The 21,891-nt window shown below is 40.7% G+C and overlaps 2 long non-coding RNA genes across 2 annotated transcripts; one reads left to right on the top strand and one right to left on the bottom strand.

Moving 5' to 3' along the window:
• Nucleotides 1–654: 654 nt before the first annotated feature.
• On the top strand, nucleotides 655–13,689 carry LOC123585464. Its single transcript, XR_006706204.1, has 3 exons — nucleotides 655–793; nucleotides 8,429–8,573; nucleotides 11,931–13,689. It is a non-coding gene; the product is annotated as an uncharacterized LOC123585464 (long non-coding RNA).
• Nucleotides 13,690–13,791: 102 nt separating this feature from the next.
• LOC123585463 lies at nucleotides 13,792–14,862 on the bottom strand. Its single transcript, XR_006706203.1, has 2 exons — nucleotides 14,473–14,862; nucleotides 13,792–14,129 (listed from the first exon to the last, which is right to left on the bottom strand). It is a non-coding gene; the product is annotated as an uncharacterized LOC123585463 (long non-coding RNA).
• Nucleotides 14,863–21,891: the final 7,029 nt, after the last annotated feature.

Below are 21,891 nucleotides of genomic sequence, written 5' to 3' on the forward strand. Positions count from 1 at the left end.
GGAAAGAAGGAGGCAGTGCCGATTCTGCAGAGCTCTTGAGAGATAAAGCTTGGGATTTGCTCAGCAATATTATTTCTGAATAGCAAATGGCCAAGGAGTTTGGTGGCTTTTGAAGAAAAAAGTTGCAGAATTGAAAACAATAGTTGTATTTGATGGTTAACAACCTAATGACATAAGTATTTGCCTGGCAGAGAGCAAGAACTCCATAAAGATAGCCACAATCATCATATCTTTTTCCTGAGCTTTCTCGTCTTCTCTAGGGTGAAACTCTCTGCCATTTCTAGGCATACACTCTTCATATTTTTTTCCAATATAACCTCACTCAAGCCAGGGCAATGAGGTAAAACATCTGAAATGATGAGTGTCAGTCAGGACTAGTAAGGGTTGTATGATGGGTAAATGGCAATATGGATATGGCATGATTTCAGGTTCCCAGTCCTATCATTGACTGCTTTTATCTGAGCATAGCCCAGGCTAAAAATATATCTACTTGAAACCTTGCCTGGCAGGCATAGGAGTGGCTTACTCCATGGAGAAAGTTGTCTCCATTTTTCTTAAAGCAGAGCTTGTTACTAGGTATGCAATCCCAGTGAGTGGACCCATTTGACTTTGCAGAGGTGCGGATACTAATGACTCCTCTCTAACCGTAGAGCACACCTGAAAAGCTAGCTGCATACTGTGATGGATGAGATCCCTGAAAAACAGAGGCTTCGGAAAGTTACATGGCCTGGACCAAATCACAGTGACCCCATGGAGTGATGATGCTTAGGGGCTGGAATTTCACCCCAAAATAGTAGGTAGAAAGCAATTACATGATCTATGGCACTTCCTGGGCCAGAGACTATGCTCAGAGACCCTAGCATTCACTCTTTTTGTTTTTTTATATGAAATTTATTGTCAAATTGATTTCCATACAACACCCAGTGCTCATCCCAACAGGTGCCCTCCTCAATGCCCATCACCCACTTTCTGCTCCCTCCCACCCCCCACCCCCATCAACCCTCAGTTTATTCTCAGTTTTTAAGAGTCTCCTATGGTTTGGCTCCCTCCCTCTCTAACTTTTTTTTTTTCCTTCCCCTCCCCCATGGTCTTCTGTTAAGTTTCTCAGGATCCACATAAGAGTGAAAACATATGGTATCTGTCTTTCTCTGTATGACTTATTTCCCTTAGCATAACAGTCTCCAGTTCCATCCACGTTAGCATCCACTCTTAACTGTGCCTCTCATTCTTAAACCACTGTGAAAAGGTTGCTTGCAAATTCTTCCAAGATTAGACACTTGTATTCAGGGACTTCCTATTGTCCTATCTGTGCTTGAGTTTCCTGAGAAACACTCTGAGATGGAGATTTGCGTGCAGGAAGCTTACTGGGTAGTGTCTTCAGGAACAACATTTGTAGGAGATTTTGGGAAGCAGGACAGCAGAGGGAGAAACTGAACAGCAATTTTCATTCAGTGGAAGCCTCAGACAACCCCACAGAGCCCTGGATCTGGGATGCCTCTGCAGATCTTTCCTGAAAGCAAGGAGGCTTTGCCTTTGTACCTTTGCATCGACCAGGTATGGAAGAGGATGACTCAAGAGAGAGGGTATAAAAATATCCATCAAAAGGGCCAAGTAGCTGCCTTCAAAGACGGCAATTCCTATCAGCAGCTAACATCCTCTGCACCTGGGAAAATGAGTGCCTCGGTCCTGGATGGCCTACCATAGCACCCATAGCAACTTGATCATTTGGCTTGATGTGAACCAAAAAATAAATCTGAAAACACAAAACCAGTGCTCTGCCTACGAAGTAAGGGAAAGGGAAACGGCATGATGATATAGAACTGGCTTGGGATTCAGATTTCGTTCTGAATACCTTACTCTTGATGTGGTCTTGGCACAATCCCTTTATACTGCATAGCCTCTCAGAGCATCAGCTTCTTTGTTATTTATAAAACGATGATATTGGTAATATATCAGTCATGGCATATTTGGAATGACATAAGTCACTTGAAGTGCCAAGAAGTGACGGGCATACTGAAAGCACTTCATAACTAGCAGTTTTCTTCCACCTTGAAGACACTGAATGGTTTGTCTGCATGTCACTCTTTATCCAAACTTTGTTGAGAAGAATGTCCCAGAAAGTTTGAAGCGTTCATGGCTGGTCGAATGCAGGAAAGTACAGACAAGAAATGGGGAGAAAATGCTGAGACGCAAGCAAACACAGAATGGGTTGGGAGTCCCAGAAACAGTCTGAGGAATCAGGGTGAGCTTCTTGGAGGAGGAAGAATCTGACCTGTATTCTGAATCATAAAGAGGGTGAAAGTGATGACGGGACAGTGAGGATGACACTTCAGGGAGGGGGCTCTCAGGTCCAAAAGCACAGAGACAACTGAGACCATGGCACATTTGATCACCTGTAGGTGTTACAGTACATTTGGAGCATAATCTGGGAGAGAGGTGGGCAACAGAAAGGGAAAGCTTCATTTCAACACACTTGGTAATGGCAGCTCTTCCTTCACCACTGCGGCTTGGGGCTCTCTTGGTTCAAATTCACAAAGAAGTATTAAAGGAAGAAGGTAGCTAAAAGAGTTCATGGCTGTGTTTAAATAAAGCCTACCTAGAACTGAAAACCACTGGGATGGGGCCCACGGGCTCCATCTTGTTAACAGCTCTGGATTTCAGGCTTTTTGGTCCGGCTGGTTAGACCAATTTTGATAAGCAGCCATGTTTCCTTTGGATGATTGGAGAAGTTATCCTCTCAAACCATGTAGTCAAATGTGATGAGGCTTCAAACAGTGCTGTAAGTTCACTGCAAGCCCAGTATGTTCACAACACCCTTACTAGGAGTAGCTGGGTACAGTGAAGTGGGTCTACCCAAAAAGGCGAGTCTCTGAGGCCAGACTCCACCTTGCACTCACCCAGTTCTGGAGGACTGGCTGGGGAGCGAAGAGCCCCATGGCTTGTCTATGCCATGATTTCCACTGTAAACTTTGTTTTCATTCTCCGTGAAAGAGTACTTTATGCTCTGAACTTCATGAAAGTTGAAAAAAAAAATCCACTTGCAGATGAAATTTTTCAAGTTTGGACTCAGCCCAAGTAGGGTTAAAAAAAATTGGCAAGCGAAAGTAAAATATTCCAAGAGGCTTTTAGCAATGTAGAGCGTTAACCAGAAAATAATTAAAACTTACAGAGTGCCTGGTTCGTAGACTTCAATGGGGGTGGTAGGCTTACTTATACACATGCCTTGTCCAGATTCACTAGCACACTTCCTGAAATATCATGATATGCCTACACAGGACTTTATGCCTTCAAAGCTCCTTTACATTAGTAACTCAGATTTTATCATATTATCACTGTGAGGTAAACAAGGCCAACAGATGAAGAAACTGAGGCACGGGAAGGTAAAGTTACTTGCCTAATACTGATTACGGCTAATATTTTGTGGGAAGAGTACAGTCTACAGAGACAAGACACAGCGGGGGTCCACAGATGGTGCTGCTGTTAGACTAGTAGGGATTGAAGCCTCAACTACTTATAAACTCTGAACTTTGACTTACGTGTCTGGAAAATGGGAGAGTAATATTACACAGAGTGATTTAAAGATCAAGTGAGATGGTGGTGGAAATATTCCTTGTAAATTATAGTGTCACTTAAGTGATTTAATGCAATTAAACATCTAGTTAGGGATGTAAATGGGAATTCAATCCATGTCCCCTAAATCCTGGGTCAGCATTTCTACTTCCAATCGACAATCATGATTCATTTCCAATTACCGTCACCGGTTTATCTCGGAACTGTTCGGTTTAAGACTACTTACGAGTTTTAAATACACTGCAGAATCCAGTTTAGATTTCTCTCTTAACGCCCCAGTCACTTTTGCCCCTCATCAAGTGGGGTTGAACATGATTCATGTGGAGTGTGCTGTTTTTCACTCACACCGATTCACTCTGCTTCCTGAAAAATGGCCTGTTACGTAATTCGGAGTGACACTGTTAAGCGCTCACGAACTGCATTTCTATTAGAAAATACAACCTAGAGAAAGACATCACCCAAGTCCTCAAGCACTCTGTGTTCTCAAAGACATCAAAAGCAAGGCGTACCTGCTACTCTAAACATCTGCCAAATCATGTCTGCTTTTTAAAACTATAACAAGATGAAGCCAACCAACCGCCCCCAAAACCCAAATCAAAACAGTGACCAACGATGCACAGAAGTTCCCCAAATGTACCCTATCAAGGAACCGAGAACATAAACATGAGGAACTTCCTATAAATAGATGCTAGCTCTTTATCATTGCTTGTCTCTGATACACAGACTTTAAACATAATAGTGATATGTATGTCTCTGTTTCCATTTCCTATCTTCTCAAGTAGACTGTGAAGCCTGAGACGGTTATCTCATTAATTCTTGTACCCCCACGGCATTTGGGTGGGGTTGAGGAACAACATGTACTAAGCCTGTATTCAGTGCCAGGGGCTGTACAAACTCATCACATTGATCATCTCATTCATTCTTTGAAATAATTCTTAAGTGGTAGGTATTAGCCCCATCTGACAGGTAGAGAAGCAGGCTGGAGTGGGTAAAATAACTTGCTCAGAATCACATGTGTAGTAAATGCTAGAGCAACAATTCATACTTGAATCTGCTTCCTATGACACCTCTTTGCCTTTCGTCTACTTAGTGGCTGATAAATGGTAAGCGCTTGTGGACACAGCCTAAGTTGTCATATTACCGTGCCTAAAATTATGCTTCTATAAGATGCAGCATCATGGGTAGAAATAGACCTCAAGATAAAATTCTATAAGGGCTAATTCTTAGATATCATATTTTAGATCTTAATTAAATCACCATATAACATCCACCCATGCAGGGACAAAAGGCATGCACTATCATTGTAAATTATACCTGTCATAAGGACTTTAAATAAATTAGTTTAAGCCTCAAAACAACCCTTAGAGGTAGGCATCGCTGTTACCTCTATTATGCTCATTTTACACCTTAGTAAAATGAGGCATGGAAAGTTTGCCAAAGCAGAACTGAGATTCAACCTTGGCAACTCTGGTTCCTTTATGCCTATGGTTCTCAAACTTGATTGTACTTAGAATGACCTGGAAGTTTTCTGTACTCTGGGAAGCCCACACCTCACCCCTACAGATTCAACTAATGGGAGGTGAGGTCCTGGCACTCTTATCTTTATCAGTGGTCCAGGTGATTCTATTGTACAGACAGGGCTGGAAGGCCTGACTAGACTAGACCACCTCTGAATCTTACTGTGCAGAAACCTTGCTCTCTAAGAAGCTGGAACTGAGCACATGTATATAAATACACCCACCCTTCTAAGTGACTTCTGCCAACCAGGCTGTCTGAATTTTTTTAAATGTTTATTTATTTATATTGACAGAGAGAGAGACAGCACAAGCGGGGGGAGGAGCAGAGAACGAGGAGAGAGAGAATCTCGAGCACACTCCTCACTGTCTGCACAAAGCCGGAAGTGGGGCTCCAGCTCACGAACCATGAGCTCATGATCTGAAATCAAGAGTCTGACGCTTAACAGACTGAGCCACCCGGGCGCCCCAGGCTGTCTGAAATTCTAATACGAATAGCATTAATAAGACAATTGGTTAAGAGTAACTGAACCCACCACTTGAAATGAGAACTGTATGTGGTTTTGGTGCTGGGCACCAGGCTCGGGACTTTGTAGAGCTCTTTTCAGTGAATCCACAGAACAGCCCAGCCAGGTAGGTATTACCGCTATGAGTCAGGTATGGCCAACAGATTTCATCTTGCTTCCTTGTAATCTGGTTGATTGCCAGAGCTTGAAATCTTTACAAGCTTATTTTCAGCCTTTTTTTAATATATTAAAAACTACACTAATGTGTAGTTCATTTTAAAAAAGAATACCCCCTATTATAGAAAAGTGAATCCATACTTCTTCCCAGCATCATTAAGTGCCCCTCTGTTGTCACACTTCCCTCAGCTGCTAGAGCACAAGGCATATTTGTCAATTCCTTTGTGCCAAATGTTACCTGCTTGAGGACTGCTTGTGTAAGAACCTAATAGTCCCCATTTGGGTGGCCTCTGTGTTTCTAATCTCTTTGTAATCAATATTAATTAGGATTAATGACCTATTTTTAGCTGTATCCCAGAGTCGCCCAGTCTTCAAGTCTAAGTGGTAGGATTTATGACACCAGAGATTTATTTATCTTTGTACATTATTTAATTTCCTTCGATTCTTTACTATGGAGGTATAAGGTTACCTTTCTGCCATCTTTGTAACTTCCTGATCTTCGTAAGAGGAAGTGGCAGATTAGAATTTCAACCACAAAGGAGAAAGAATCTGTACAACAAGGCCTAAAGTTTCCTTAACATCACATGTTTTCTACTGTAGCATATTTTAGACGATCGCACTGGATATTTCCATCTTAATCCATACAGTTTATTGGATACTTAGTTTAATAGATTCTATGGAAAATAACAGGACAGATTCTGAAAACGTATATCTGACTTTTCCTGTGGCTGGGAGAAATTGACACTGGCCAATTATAGGTGTATTAATTTGTTGACTTAATTATATTGAATTACATGGAGTGTGGTTCAGCAACGTCCAAGATAGGAAACAAATGTGTTTCTGCCCTTTCCTCCACACTGAGGTACCATTAAGATAACTCTCTAATAGCCTGGGTGTGTGTGTCAGAAAAAACTTCATTCTATTAATAACTGATGCTACTAATACTGGGCGTTTATCATACTGATACCCACAGTGGCTTTGAGAAGAGTGAATGATAACTTGTATAGTCAAACCAGAGTTGCTTTTTTTTTTTTTTTTTTTTTAAGTCATATTATACAGGGAGTTGACGGAGGTGTGAGTTCAGCTTCTAGAAACTGTGCCTAAGGTGCTAATATGTTCAAACTGCAAGGGACTCAGATGATTTGGACCAACTTCTCTTAGTTTACAGATGAGGGAACTGACACGCACCAAGCTGAAATGAGTTGCCCAGGCTCACACAAGTTTAGCAGGTGACAGAACAGCCTGACTAATTCAGCGGGTTCTCCCTGCTCACCATTTGCATTGAGCTGCGATGCCTCCCTGACTCTTTCCCCACATCAGCTTCTTACAGTGATCTCTCACCTCAAGTGACAGTAAAGATTCAAGCGAGCACGAGACCCAGAGCCATGCCTTAATGCTATTTTTTTACACCTGAAAGGAGGCTTAGCTGATGCTTGATTATTCCTTCGTCAATAAGGGAAGCCAGAGACAAGGACCTCTCTAGTGATCTGCCATCGTTTTAGAATTTCCTCATATATAAACTTTCCTTTTTTGTTTATCACAAATGATCATGTAATGATATGTTAATATTGTGTAACCCTAATGTTCCCACTGTCAGCTATCCAACATTACCCAATCTTCTTTTCTTAATTTTAAGTAAATTTGTGAACTATCTAACAGTGTCTCAAGCCGATGTTAGTACACTTAGTTCCAGCTCATTGTGGGCGATCCATTCTAGTTTTTAGGTCTCCACACTTTAGTAAAGAAATAGTTTATCTCCCCAGTTACAAAGGATTTTAACCACTAATGGTATGATAGCTATCACACACAACATCAAAGCATGGGGCTGGCATCTTTGGAATGTACTGATTTTAACATTTGATAAGCCTACAGCTTCTATGGTCTGAATTGTTATTTCCATTGATGCCTTGATTTTTTGATAAATACACCACAACAGAAAGAAGTCAAAATTATCTCTAGGTAAAATAAATTTGTTTATTGGGAATTGTACAGTAGTCAGTGCAATGGGGAAATTTGTACTTTGATGGCATAAAATATCATGGATATTTTTAATAATGGCTCTAAATATAATGCTGGACATATGGTAGGCAAATAAATAGTTGTCCCCTGATTAAGTACAGCATATTGTTCATTTTCCTTCAACACAATGTTAGTGCTAAGTATATTATATTCTATTACATGTAATAATATATCATTCTAAGTAAAACCAACCTTGCTAGATATTAGGTGTTGGGGAGGGAGCCCTTTTGCTGTGCCCTTGGTGTTTCCTTCTATGGCAAAGAAGTTCCACCATGCTGACGCTGCTGACCTCTGTCCCCCCACCTCTCATTTCTCGCTGGAGCAGGAGCCCTTCATGTGACTTGTGAGTTTGCAAGGAAAACCCAGGCCCCTGTAACCGGCATCCTTCAGTACCTCCCCTCCCTTGTCCAGATTTGGCTTGCTCACAGAGCACACACATTTGCCACCGTTCTTGGACACGCAGGGACATTTATGCAATCATTCTGGCTGAAGCCTGGGATATTATAGCACTGTCTATGCCTGATGGATACCCCTGTCTGCTTCTGGGCTTTAGATGAGGAGGCCCACGTGCCTGATATAAGCCCATTTCCCAGAGTGGTGCTTTCTATGTAAAGGTAATATTTTCATCTTTCATTCATCCAGAGGCAGAAAGACATTATGGATGAGAATGTAGGCAACAGCCTCAAACAGTCGAGGTTCAAATCCCTACTCTGTACTTGCCCAACTAGAACCGGAAGGGTTTAATGAGTTAATATACGTAAAGTATTCAGAACAGTGCCTTCACAAGGTAAGTGCGCTCTAAAAGTGTTTGGTATTAATGGTACTTTTTTGTTTGGTTGTTCCATTGGTTCAGAGCACAAACCTGGAAAAAGGGGTCATGTGCTGGCTTCCCCCACATGCCTGCATAACAGAGTTTCAGAGTAACTTGCAAACTTAGTGACTAGGCTCATCTTACCCCTAAATAGATTTCACCCCCAAAATGATCATTCCTATTTTAGAATGAATACTATCACTCTGAAATTCTGCAGGAGTGCAGACCTTCCGTAAGGCTTCAGACCCGCCTGAATCTGACCTCGGCCTGCACTTCCAACCTTGTCTTCCTAACACTGTGCTTTGGCCCCAGTCTTCCTCAGTTAGACTGAGCCGCTCAAGGTTCCTGAGTCGCGGCACGTGCCTTCACACCATAGCTGGCTCTACTCTTGCTCCTCTGAATGATTTCTCTCCCTTGTCTGCTTGTTAAACCAGACCCTGCTTCCATGGCCTAGCTCACAGCCCTACTCCTTTGCCACACCTCTTTTTATTCCTCCTCTGTCGTGGATGCCTCTCTCCTTCTGTGTTGTGAAAGCAAAAGAACATATCATCGCTATCACAACTTGCTCACCCACACTCGCTGACAATAATGTGAACTGTGACTTCCTAAGGGTCTGGACCTGGGACCAGATCGTCTTTGCTTTGGTACACTCATCCTACCCCTCCCCTGACTCAGTGGTGCCCCTCATAAACGATGACCCAAATACTAATCCATCAAGAGGTCGCTCAACGCCTTCTCCAAAATATTAATATCAGTTGTCTACGTCTTGCTACCTCACCCCTATCACCATTACCTTTTACCAGGTCTACTCCCATGGCCTCCTAAATTATCTGCCTGCTTCTGCGCCGGCTCCAGTCAGGTTGTTCCCCAAACAGCCATCAGAAAAATGGAACATCAAATTGTGTTACCTTTCTGCCTAATTAATGATCACCCTTAGAGTGATACTGAAACCTAGATTTGGACCTTTCACGCTTCCTCTCTTTTTCACCTCATCGTGTACACCCCCTCCTGTCTCCTCACTCACTGTGTTCTGGGCACACTTGTCCCCTTTCAGGTTTTCAAACTGACCAACCTCTTCTCCACCTCAGCCTCTTATACATTCTGTTCCCCCTGCCTGGAAGACTCAAGCCTTATTATGATTTTTTTAATTGATGGCTTTAAGTCTCAGCTTCGAAGCCCCCTCCTAAGGAAGATGCTCCTGATCCTGGGTCTAAACTGAGGACCCTCCCCCGGCCCCTGTCATGTAATTCCTCTCACATGTAATCCAATACCTCATTGTTTCCTTCACTACACTCACAATAACCTTTAACCTATGTTTTCTGGTGCTCCCTACAAGACTGGAAGCTCTGTGATGACAGGAATGAAGTCCTTCTTGTTATGATTCACTTCTCAAGGCCAGTCACAGAGCAAGAGAGAAATGACAATTCCTGAATGGCCTGGGAAGCCTTAAAGATTCTTGGCATAGGAATGGGAACCAGAGCTCACCTGGTCAAAACCTTTTGTTTTACAAGTGAGAAAGTCAAGATCCAGGACTTGTAATGAGCTCTCCTGAGGCCCCCCAGTCAATGCTTGCCTGGCGTCTCCTGGTGTTTGGGGGTATTCTTCATTATCAAGTTCTCTTGCCCTAGGCTTCTGGAAATTATGCAATAACTACAGATCGTTAATGAAATAATCTGACAGGAAAACCAACGCTTCATGCATTTCAACCTTTCACTGAGAAATGAAAGCAAAGCCTAAGGAAATGCCATCTGACTAATTTCTAACCAAGGCAAATCTTCTCTCTTAGTCACCCCTAACAAAAATGTCAATGTTCTACAAGCACAGTGAAAGCTGCCAAGGTCCATGGCAGCTTCCCAGATCAGTTCTGGCCTACAAGGAGATCTGGGGTACACTGCAGAGCAGAGTGGTTTAGTGTTTCCGGGGCAAACAGAGAAAAACTAGCACCTTAAGCAGACATTACCTTTCTTTGACCTCATCTGTGGTCTATTTGCCAATTTACTGTATTCATGTTCCTGTTTCTTTCCCTCTCAGGGTCTCAATTTTCTTGTTTCTACAATAGAATGGTTGATATTGGGGTCCTTTGGTCTTGATATTCTATAGTTTTGATTTATGGAGTTCATTCTCCTTGATCTTTAATGAGGACATATGATTTGCAGAGCACTTTTCTTAGATCTACCGTGCACAGGAAGCCAGGTGATCACTTCAGCTCATAGTACCATACCATTAACATCCTCTACTGTCCTGAGCACATGTAAGGTGCCAGTGAATCCTGGAGCTAACACCTCCTGTTTTATGCGCCCTACGTTCTCACTGTCTCTGCCAGACCAGTATATTCACAGGGAGAGAAGGACATTCTCAAAGCTGATGATGGGGCTTGTAATAGACAATGCAGGGTAGCCTGACTACCTGATCACAAAGGATCCTTTCCAAGACTGCCAACATTGCCTACCAAATGCCAAATGACTGTGGCACTTGTTATTTAATCTACAAATATGTACTAAGCAACTCTTAGGTGATACACATTGTGCTAGGTACTGAGGAATCAGAAATAATTAGAAAACGATCCCTGCCTTCTAGAAATACACAGTCTCATGGTGAGGTAGGCAGGCGAGCTATTATCATGCAGTCAGATATGTGCACGAGTAAAGCAGCTTTCTCTTGGTTTGCTCACAGGAAAGGTTATCACTAACTTCATCTGGGGCCTTTAGAATGGGCTTCGTAGAGCAGAATATTTGAACTACCTCATGGAGGGGAAGAAAGAGTTTACCTGGTAGATACAGAGGAAATCCACCCCTTGTGGAGAAGTAGCAGCACACAAAAGTATTGAGCATGGGCTTGGGATCTTTTAGAATCAGTGAGGAATGTGGGATGATTTTGTGGTGACATCAGGGAAGGGAGAAGATGAAGAAGGGGAGAGTGGAGATGATGCTGGTGAACAGGTCACAGTTGGATTGAGAAGGGTTTTATATACCATGTTAACGGGTTTGGACTCCATTCTACACAGAAGAATGGAGATCTGGGCCAATGTGTGTGTGTGTGTGTGTGTGTGTGTGTGTGTGTGTGCATGACACAATCAGGTTTGGGTGTTTAGGAAGAAAAAGGCAGCATGGGAAGGATGGAAAATGTAAATTAGGCACAAGAGAATACAGCTTCTGGGGAGCAATGGACATTCTGGTAGCTACACTGATGAGTAAGTGGGGAGGCAAGCTTTGGAAAAGTGTTTTGGAGCTGATCGGTGAGTGCAAGGTTACGTATTTATACTAAGGAGTTTATGTCAAAAGATACGGCTAGGACTGCTACTCAAAGCTTTTTTTCCTGTGGTTTGTATGACAGTTGTTAACGGAACACATACTGGGAGCCCTGCATGGCACTGAGTTGTGTGGATTGAAATAATCTATGCTGAAGACAGGACTTTTCTACAGGAGGCAAAAGTTTCCCACCTCCTGTATACGCTTATGGCTAAAGTCACGTCACGCCTCAAGGAGTGCGTGGTTGACATTCTCTCATGCAGCTTTGACAAACTTCTGGCATCTCAGATCCTCCATTAGCCACCACACAAGAAAGCTAACCTCGAGTCTGGCTCCATCACGGTTGGAGAAAAGCTCACCTGCATTCTCAAGAAGCAGGCCAAACACGACTGTGCTCCTGAATGTAACAGGGACAAGAGGACCAGTGTGAAATCTGGATCTTTGGAGGAAAGAATGCATACGTTTAAAATGAATAAACAGAATTCTTCTCTCTTCTTCCCATTGGCAATGCATCTGAAGGCCTTGACTCAGCATTAGTGGGCCTTTAATGCTCATGCTTGCCCATCCCTCTCGACGGTGATTGATTCCATTGTTGGCTGTTTTCGCTACATGAATGTGGGATCTTTGGAGTGCCTAATTCTTTGCAAGTTCCATTGGAGGGTGGAAAAGCTAGAACAAGCTGTAACCAGTCGATGGCCCAGTGACTCAGGAGCTTAAGCATTTAACTAATTAGCAGAGAAGAATGTGGCAAAGATTGCAGTTAATAAGAATGAAAGAAGAATCACTGGGGCCTGAGTTATGCAAGCTTCTATTTCCTTTTGGGACCATATCAGAACTTCAGGAGAAGAAAGGCTACCTTTTACCTTTGAGGAATTTTCAGAGTTGTTTTTTTTTTTTTTTTTTTTTTAATTGGTGACTGACGAAGAGAACAATTTCAACACCTCAGAAAAATGCCTCATCATTTCCTCTTGTGAAATCTGGGTGCTTTTGTATGAATTCACGTTAGGAATGTGGATCCCCATCCATGAGGGTCATTTTTAACCGAAAGCTGCTATCGAGTGGTAGTGCTGGTTAGAAAGGGAAGAGTACTTATCTTCCCCGAGCATTCTATGACCTATATTTATCCTTCGAAGGCAAGAAAATGTCATACGTGAGAGCACAGTCTTTTGTCAAATATGTGAAAATCCCAGCTCAACCTCTTCCTAGTTACAGGACTGTCCTCTCTGAGCCTCAGTTTTCTCATCTTTGAAATGAGACGAATTACATCTGCTTCCCAGGGGGTTCTGAGGATTAAATAACAACCTGTGAAAAATATTAACCTGGTGTCAGGCACACAATATTCATTTAACCTTATGGTTGTTATTATTAACAAAAAATAAAAGAAAGAGAAAATGCACACTTACATTGTCTGTTCACATTCATAGTGGTATTTACTCAGGCTGTAAATGGGATTTTTCCAAGTAAAGGGAAAAGTCTGGCTTCTACTTTTATTAGATAAAAACGGTGAGTTAAAAAAGTTACCTTTATGAATGATAATTCCTAGTGGTAAAGAAAGATAGAATTTTAATACTTTATTTTTTGACCTTTTTATTTAGTTTTTGTTTATTTTTTCCTGCCTCATTTCAAAAAAGAATTTCAAAGTAGGTTATAAACCTATAAACAAAGACAAACTAAATTAGGATTAACTTTTTTCACCCATAATTTGTTTTCTCCTATAATCTTCTCAACATTTAAAAAAGTTGTATAATTCCCCAATTGACAAATAGAGGTTGCTGAATATGTATTTATTGAATTTAATTGAAATGAGCAGAAAAAAAAATTCAATAAATGTTTTTCTTCGAGAACTTTTTTTTGTCAACATGTTTCTTAAGTTTGACCATAATATGGATTTCAACTTAGAAATAACGAGATCTCTTTTTATTACTTAAAAGCTCATGCTAATCCACTTTAAAATTAATTTTGATACTTTAATTATTTTGAAAAGGTATTAAATTCACACAGTCCAAAATCGGAAAGGTACATAAAGCATCCATGGAAATTTCTCTCCTATTCTTGTTCTTCAGTCACTCACTTCTACCTGGAGGCATCCTATGTTCTCAATTTCTGGTTTCGATCCACTGTTGAAGTTTGTGAAAGAACACCAGGCCAAGGTCAGCATGTGGAACAATGACCACTGCTTGCCTTTGAGATTAGAGACGTGTGGGTTCTATCATGGATTCTTCTCCTTAGTAGCTTCACGTCTTTGGGCAAGGGGCTTGCCATCTCCAAGATCCAGTCTCTAACTCTGTAAGTGAATAAATTCTTTGCTGGGAGGTTATGAGGTTTAAAAAAGAGGATACATGCAAGTAAAGACCACATTCTTTCATCTTCTGTGTATTTCAGTCTTTGGACCTAAAGCTCCTTTGACTGTTACGTGCTTTAGTGACTCGAATGCATGTTTAAAACTTTCAGACTGGTCGTTTGAAAGATGAGGGAAATACTGAGGCATTTCTTCATCTTCCCATTTCTGGGGTTGCTGCATGAATGTTGATGCATTTATGCATGTAAGATCCATGGACTTTCCATGCATTCCTCACTGCTATGGGCTTCCTTTCCCCTCCAGCTGTATCCTTCTTATTCTTACTCACCCAATTCCAATGCCATTGACTTCAGAAAACCCTTTCCTTGCCAAATGGAGCAGGAATTAGATTTCCTTTAGTTCAAGTCCACCTTTCTTCTACAAATGTAACGGACTCTACAGCGTGGTGGTTATGTGTGTTAGTTTTGGAGGCACACAGACCTTCTTTGGAATCTGGACTTTGTCACTTTCTAGCTAACTAACTTCAGGCATCGAACTTACTGTGCCTAAACCTCAGTTTTCTCACTGGAAAATTAAGCTAGAAATACCTCCACCCCTGGGATATTTGAGGATAAAAGGAAAAATATAATAAAAGCACCCGATATGTAGCAAGTGACCAGTAAATGGTAGCTTTTGTAATTATTATTCCGAGACACAGGAGAGGCCTAGATACCTTCCAAATGCTCTTCCCTGTCTGGCCAGCAAAAATGGGGGCTTATGGATATGCAAAGAAGCTAGTGTTTTATAATGGTGGTTAATGATGCGTGGTACTTCTAGTTGCCATTTGCATTTTGTTTCACATCACGGTCTTCAGTGCATCACTGAGTAAGTGTTGACTGCATTCACGAGAATAGGCTAGAACTAAGCATCGTGGAAGAGTATCGAGAGTACATCAAATCTGTTTGCAAATTTAGCTTCTTGCTTGTATTATGGTTGCTTTTCTACCTTCCTTCCTCCCTCCCTCCCTCCCTCCCTTCCTTTCTTTCATTTCCCTGACTCACTCCTTCCCTTTGTTCCTTGTCTATTGTAGAAAATAAATAATAGACTGGTTCTGCTTTCAAGGAAGACACAAGGGAAGAAAAATCGTAATTTATTAGATGGCATTCACACCCCAGTCCTGGTGCTAGACACACTTTCTACATGTTCTCATTTAGTCTTCACAGCAGCCCTGAGGTATTAATTGCCCAGAAAGGGTAACCAAGTTCTTACCAAAGTCACACAACTAACAAGCAAATCTGGGATTTGAAAATAAGAGTCTCTGATTCCATATGTAGTTGGTAAATGTGGGCACAATGTGTGTGTGTGTGTGTGTGTGTGTGTGTGTGTGTGTGTGTGAGTGTATGTGTTGAAAATATCAAATATCACAAGTTCCCTGAAGACACTAGATTCACTCTTTGGCAGACTGATGGTGTCTCTTGTCCCAAACTCCATCTTGCTCTCCGTTCTTGCACTTGGAGAAAGTGAATAAGTTTTGGGGTCCACAAGCCTTCAATGCTCTTGTACTTTTTCTGAGGTTGGAAAATAATCTTCATATCTTTCCCCTGGAGCTTCCACTCTTGTTATCTGCTCACTCCTGATGTATGCTTGCCTCATCACCAAAACATGGTGCCTGACAGCACCAGCAAATGTTTGTTTAATGGATGAATTAATAAATAAATGGGAGAGTGAAGGAGAGTTGCTGATATTAAGTCATTTATATGTTGGCCTTTGTCTTGTTCTTCTGGATTTCTGATATTGGTTTCTAGCAGAAGCTCAAAACCCCTCTTTGTTCTTCTGCTCCTCTAAGTTACCCTTCCATACACATGCACAAAGATGGGGAGGAAGGCTAATTTGGGCAGTCAGTTTCAGGATGCTAACTGAGTGGTTTTAAAGAAGTGGAGACATAGGGATTGGATAAGAATCTTTCTGGGGAAATGTGGATATGGCCTTTAAAAATGGAAAAGTCCAAAATCTATGAAAAGTAGAGGATTAGGGTTTTGGTCCACTTTAATTTGAGGTTAGTTGGCAATACTTTGTCCAGGAACAAAAGGAATTTTCCGTGTAGTCTTGTCTGATTTACTGGAGTTTCACATTGGGGTTTGGGGCTAACAACTCAGCTAATACTTATTACTTTTCCTTTCTCTCAGAGATATAAAGGGAAAGGGTGGTCATGAACATTGGTGAGATTCAGATATTTACAAGTTCCTGGCCAAATACCATATCTTTCGACACCAGTCTCACCCCTACCCTCAAAAGTGACTTCTTATTTCAATGCCCTTTCTCAGTGTTCTGCCATGAGGCAATCATATTCTCCATGCTGACACGTTCATCTCATTTCTGATGGGTTAAGTGCTAAATATACTTAACTCTGAGATAGTGTTAAGATTTAATCTGTGGGATTCTGGGGAAGAGAAGTTAAGGTGTTAATCTCATTTACTGGATGATTTGGGTCTCAAACTGATTTATCAATAAGTGTTTCTCATTTTGACCACTTTCTTGGGGGAAACTTCTTGGACTTTGCTCCTTCTTCACTGCACCTTTTCCCCTCAACAGATATCAAGGTTTGAGGAAACATACTAATAGAGAAATCAATTGGTTCTCTTAGTGCTCCCACAATGTGATTCCTGGGAATTGCTGATTCACCAAATTCATCTTGGTCAGGTGTATATTTACCACTGAACCCATCAATTCTCTCAAACTCCTTTGGGTTTCAGATCCCATTGGCAATTAATACACTAAGATAAAAGCATGGTGTGTTTGCAGAGAATGCTGTGGATCTGCTCTCTCTGGGGTACATGGAAAAGTCCTTAACTGCAGTCCTGATCTACCATTTACATAGTAGATTCTCTATAATCATTTGCCTTGTTCAGGTTGGTGATTTTAGTCTCTCATCTCTGAATGACTGAACATGTCTAATTCCCATTTTAATCATATTACCTGGATGAGCAAAAGTAGCTCTACACTGATTTATGCATTTTAGCTGCCAAGGAAAAAAAAACCCAGTCCCACGTGATGCTTAACCTATATTGAGGGCAGCGACAGGCCATAGGCATTGGTGTTCTTGCAGACTATGAGATATTTTATGTTCTGGTAAGGGATAAAAATTCCTGTCTCAAATGGCTCCCCATCATACTGAGATCTTGCAACAATAACATTACTGATTCAGACATTAATCTTAAGTATCTAGGGAGCCCTAAAACATTGTAACCCACTAGCAAGGACCATGGTAATTGCCACGTAAATCCCCTCCATAATCTGGCTCTTATTATGAAGCCAGCCAAGGTTTGGCCTTAAATCATCCTGGTTGAACAGAGCCTTGTAGAAACACTATCACCTACACCTATCTCTGCTTCTTTTCATTAACCTGTTATCCTCTTTACAAATGGGGTTTTTCACCCACTCCTTTCCTCCAGATTAGTAATGCCCTGTTAAGTAAACAAACATGAAATTTCAAAGGGAAACTGGAAAAATAATCATTACCAGCTGCCATGTTAAGCATTGCGGAAATGCTCATGATTTGCAGAGAAAAATCCATGCTGCCCTTTGAAGGCACTCAGGCCTTTAGAGCTGGATAAATGTATAACTTCCAGGCCAGGCTCCATTCTGTTTCAACAATAAGTTCTGAACCTTGGGAAAGGTGCTGAGAAATGAACTTTGGTTTTCGCCACAATCCATCTGGAGCATTCTGTGACGACACTGACTTTGAAGTTAGGCTGACCTGGCCAATCCTACCGCTCACCAGCTTGGGTGAGTTATTCATTTCTTTGTCCATTCATTCAGTCCAAAAATACTTTGTGTTGTATACTTGCTAGGCCCTGCCTGCACCAACCCCCTCCCGCCACCAAAAAATCCCCCCAAACGCCCAGAAAGACAATGGGAACAATGGGAACTCAAAAAAATTTGACCAGACTCAGAAGGTCAAGGAGGGCTTCTTAGAGGAAACACTGTCTAAGATAAGACATGGAGGATGAAGAGGATCCACCTCAGTTTTCTCATCTGTGAAATGGGCATGATGTACCTACCTTGAAAGTAGTTATAACGTTAAATGAGATGATGGTCCTTAAATGAACATCTGCAATAGACTCAGATTTGGCACCTGATAAATCTTACCAGCGTTTTTATCTGGTTATAACTGTTATATTTTTCATTATATACACTTTGGAAATGGCATAGATATACTAAAAAAAGGAAGAAAATAGGGGCACCTGGGTGGCTCAGGAGGTTAAACGTCTGACTCTTGATCTCAGGTCAGGTCTCGATCTCAGGGTCCTGAGTTCAAGCCCCATGTTGGGCTCTGCAATGGACGTGAAGCCTAGTTTAAAAAAAAAAAAAAAAAAAAAGAAGAAGAAAAAAAGAAAGAAAAGCCACTTGTATCCCACATTCTAAAATTTTTGTACCTTTTGTTGACATTTTAACATATTTCCTTTCAAACATTTTTATTCCTTGGTATACTCACATTTGGGAGTTATCCTCTTAATGTATTTTGGATCCTTATTATTTTAAAGTTAGCTGTGTATCCTAAGTATTTTCCCACATTGTCACACAGTCACTGTAAACATTATTTTCAATGGCTATGTACTACATCAAATGGATTTATTATAATTTAGTTAATAATTCACCTATTTCTATTCATTTAGGCTGTTTTCAATTTGTAGCTATTATAAATTGAATTTTAGACTATTATAAATCATGCTTAAATGAACATCTTTGTGCATAAATCTTTGTGCCTATTTTTGATTATTTCCTTAGGCTAGCTTCCCAGAAATAGAATGGCTGGGTCATAGGCTATGAATATTTTTAAGGCTCTATAGTAATATTGCCAAATTGTCTTCCAAAGGGGTTATAACAATTTACATTCTGACTGGGAGCGAATAAGCTGGCCTATCTCCACATGCGCTCGCCAGCTAAATCGAAGTTGCCTTTGCTGTTATTATTACCATGTGCCATTTAGGTCCTCAGGGGCATAACAGGTTTTCAAAATTCAACAAGATTTTTTTTTTTTTTTTGCCTCTAAATTTAAAAGCACTACTTATACTTTATAACTACTGGGAAAATAGAGAAAAATAAGCAAACAAACAAACCAAAGAAAACCAGAGTATGAATAATCCCGCTAATCAGAGATAACCACTCTCAAACCAGTATTTTAAAATCGTATTTTCAATGTAGATATGCGTTTTCATAATTGTTCCTTTGCATTGTCATTAGTATTCTTTTTAACATGTCATTTCAAACAATTGCCTCTACAATCATTTTTCTGATAGATACATTTTATTTTTTCTCTCACCCATGGAGATGTTAGGAACTAAGCATCATTATCAAATTCTGTAGACTAGGGTTTCTTGACCTTGGCACACTTTGCACCAGATAATTCTTTGCCAGTGGAGGGCTGTCCTGTGCACTACAGGATGTTTATCGAATCCCTGGCTTCTACCTATCAGATGCCAGTGGTACCAGCCCACTCACACCCAGACTTGTGGCAACGAGATATCTCCAGGCATTGCCAAGTGTCCCCTGGATGGCAAACCTCCCCCGGGCTGATGCCACTGGGCTATACGACTATCCCCACCGTCCTGTGCTGCTGGAATGGCCGTGATTGTCCTGGATTTAAACTACCCAGTGAGGGCACTTTCACAACCAGCTGACATGGCACATTCAAATTTTGGACAGCTCTGCCCCAAAGTGTTTCCTTACATGAATCTGAGTCTTCCTGAACTTTCTAGTCATGATCTTAATTTTTCATTATATATATATATATATATACATATATATATATATATGTATATATATATATGTGTATATATATATACGTATATATATATATATACATATATATACGTATATATATATATGCAGAAATATTTTGTCTTTTGTACAACTTTGCCAACATTAGAAGGCTACTAACATATCCAATACTAACATATCCAAATGAAACAACTCCTTTATTTTTCCCCATTCTCTCAGACATCCTTTCAATTCCCTCCCAACACTTTCTCCGTCTTCTGAGTGTGTTTCTCTTTTTGTTCTTTTAACCTCTTTTTGGTGTGAGCTGAGCAGAATAGAGGAAACCAGATTTTCCTGCCTCTATCTCAGTCCATAGACTATGAACCTTATGAAGTTGCCTTTATTCAACCATGCTTGATCCACCCAAATGGAAATTTCATATTCTAAAATCGAATATATTTCAATGTATTCAAACATCAAATTTACCTTTCTGGAGACTATATCACATCAATGACTCATATTTCATTTATTATTGACCAGAGACTCTAAAATCATTCACAAATTCCCCAGCTTGGCTTGTCTGATTAAGCTGAGAGTCAGCTGCCCCATTACTAATGACCACGTGCCTTATAGTAACTAGATAGAAAATTATAGAAATATAGACAGATATAATAGGAAGGGACCAAAGAAACTATTTGATTTCACATCCTCCTTTTATAGACCGAAACCAATGCTCAGAGGTAAAATATTTGCCCACATTTCACAGCTACTAACTCATAGTAAGATTTCATCTGGAAGCTTGATTCCCAGACTGCTGATCGATCCTAGGACGCCAAGGGAAACAATGGATTGGGTTAAGGAAAAAAAAAAAAAAAAAAAAAAATATATATATATATATATATATATATATATATATTTATATATAAATATTCTGTTACTGTAGGTAGATGGAGATAGGGGAAGAAAATAAAGATGGACTTCCAGGTACAACCTACAAGAGTGAGGTCTGCAAAGACAGAGAATTGACAAAAAGCTCAGGAAATTAGCTAATATGTTTTGATATCAGTGGCCAAAGACAACAAAATATGTTTGACTGGGCGGATCTGAACGGGAAAAGGAATGGATCAATAGAATACTGCGACTTCTAAGCATTTGGGTCCTCCCTTTCGATAGAGCCTCTTCAAATTAATCTCATTAATTGACCACAAGAATTTTGGACAGACAGCAGCAGTTGCTACTCTGGATCTGTGAGTAAATTAATCCTGGTCATATGAGTCCCCTGTATTTCGCCATCTCTCCTATGTCTTTCCTCGTCTTTCTCTAGCTGGTCAAAGCTCTATTCCATTAGAAAGAGAAAACAATTTCTAGAAGGAGCCTTCGATGAATTTAACCAAAAAGTTACCACCGGTATCACGTTTAAAAACAATAATAATTAGAAAAAACCATCCTCACTATTTTGTTTCTAACTGGCTTCGGTTTCCCAAGCACCTATCAAGTTCAATAAATGGACAATATAAATAAACAATGTGGCTATTTCGCAAGCCACTTGCACATTTATCTCCCCTCCCTGCAGCCTTTTCCCTGTCAACTCATAAACTTTGTATGTGCTCTGTGACTCAGCATACCTGCGACAATAACTATATGGCCCTTTATAGATATCAACAGGATGTTTGATTTAGGTTAGCCGTGAATAAATACTGATATCACTAACCCTAAACATCACAAGTAAGATAAAAATAAATATTCTGACCTTGCGGTGAGTGAGTAATTGGACATGAATTACATTTGTCTTTTTGATAATGATGCAAAGCAGAATGGCAGAGCGAAGGCACATCCTGTATTTATGTGCCTTCCACCACAATAGGTAATTAAGTGGAGCTGAAGAGTTTAAGGTCAAACTGAGGTTCTGCCCTTGATTCGCTGCTTTCAGGAACACGGCAGAGATGGAAAAGGTAAACAGTGATGCCCTCCAATGGCGAGGACATTTAGGACCCCGGGTTTTAGAATC

This window comes from Leopardus geoffroyi, chromosome C3 (assembly GCF_018350155.1).
Source record: "Leopardus geoffroyi isolate Oge1 chromosome C3, O.geoffroyi_Oge1_pat1.0, whole genome shotgun sequence".
NCBI classification, from domain to species: Eukaryota; Metazoa; Chordata; class Mammalia; order Carnivora; family Felidae; genus Leopardus; species Leopardus geoffroyi.